Source organism: Suricata suricatta, chromosome 6 (assembly GCF_006229205.1).
Source record: "Suricata suricatta isolate VVHF042 chromosome 6, meerkat_22Aug2017_6uvM2_HiC, whole genome shotgun sequence".
Lineage (NCBI taxonomy): Eukaryota > Metazoa > Chordata > Mammalia > Carnivora > Herpestidae > Suricata > Suricata suricatta.
Window position 1 is genome coordinate 13,723,480 of NC_043705.1, and position 1,534 is coordinate 13,725,013.

At 56.6% G+C, this 1,534-nt stretch overlaps 1 long non-coding RNA gene across 1 annotated transcript; it reads left to right on the plus strand.

Annotated features, from left to right (window-relative positions):
* Positions 1-236: 236 nt before the first annotated feature.
* On the plus strand, positions 237-1,090 carry LOC115293604. The gene is made up of 2 exons (XR_003909520.1): positions 237-308; positions 945-1,090. It is a non-coding gene; the product is annotated as an uncharacterized LOC115293604 (long non-coding RNA).
* Positions 1,091-1,534: the final 444 nt, after the last annotated feature.

The following is a 1,534-nucleotide window of genomic DNA, read 5'->3' on the forward strand; positions in this document are numbered from 1 at the left end:
CTCAGCTTGAGAAGCCGTCCATCCTGTCATCAGGACGATGACCGTGGACTCTGTGTGGGCTGCAGGCCAGGCCAGGTGTCACCCATCACACCTGGCCTTGTTGGGCAGCACCGGGGAGGAGTCCCCGCTGGTCCAATCAGGCCAGGCCCAGCAGGCCCTGCCCAGGTGACCTGAGGGCCCTGGCTTGCTCAGGCGAGTATCTTTCTTCAGAAAAGACCCAGCCACACAGATGCTATGAAAACATTACTGCTCTGGCGGTGGCTTGGCAGAAGCCAGTTCCGGCCTGCGTCCCCTCCTGGCACACCTTGGTAAACCTGGCCTCCCAGAGGAGGGGGCCGCAGACAAGAGGGGCTTCCAGGGACGGAAGGAAGGGACCGGGACGGAGCCAGTAAGACCCCGGGGGGGTGAGAAGGAAAGGCTGGGTGAGAGGCAGTGATGGGGAGGTTGGCCTAAGGGTCACAGGGTGACTGGGGGCGACTTCTAGAAACATCCACCTTGGGGGAAAGCGCGCCTTTGGGGTCAGCTGCGCATCAGACCCCAGGCCCTTCCTTCTCGGGGCCTGCTCCCCGCTCTGCCTTAGGCCCTTGTTACTCAAGCTGAGTTCACTGCGTGCCTAGGCTCTGCTCACCTAGCAGCTTCCCTAAGGAAGTAGGCTGTTAACTGCTTCGTTTTCAGCCTCCTCTCAGCTCCAGCAGCACCAATGGGGGCGCTCAGGTGAGCGTCGTCATGATTCCTCCCGCCAAGCTGCAGCAGTTAATGGACAGAGGAAGGCCAGGGGGCAGCAGGTGCCAGAGGGAGACAGGGTTGGCCTGTGGGCTTCACACCAAGACTTGGCCCTGTTGCTGTGGCCCAGGGTCCCTGCCTCTGTGGCTTCTGCCTGCCCAGCATCTGTCCCTTCTTCTTCTGTCAACAAAACCCATTTTGTCCTTTCTCTCTTGCCTCAGGTGGAAGGCTCACGTGACTCTGGGAGCCACTCGGTGCAAGAACTGCCGTGGCCTGCAATGGTTTGAGAAGGGCATGTGCTCCAGGCCTGGCCACTCAGTGTATTTCATTCCTCCAGATTTTGAAATGGATTCATGATATCATGTTACCTGGGTGGGCCACTGGACTCTGTCCTTGGAACATATATTTGAACTGTCAGAACAGACACTCTGTCTTTCTGCTCAGGTCAAGGAAAGCATAGGAAATAAGTGGGAAGCTGCCGGGGCCTCCTTGTAAAAGGAACCCACGTGGAGAAAGCAGAGCCAAGAGGCAGCAAGACTGAAACCGTGTCCTAGATCTAGCCATGCCATGGGCTTTTTATTTACAGACACAAACACATTCTCCCTTTGAGCTTAAGTCTGATTGATCTGAGCTTTTGCACATGTAATACAAAGAATCATGCTACCCCAGACTCTTGAGATGGGCAGAATATGCCATTGCCAGTAGCCAGGAGCTGTGTTGAATCAGCAATGGGCTATGGGACCAGAGGGTGGATGGGGGCTTGGTCCTTGCTGGCCAGGACACTCTGAGGAGGTCACTTTCCTCTCTCACA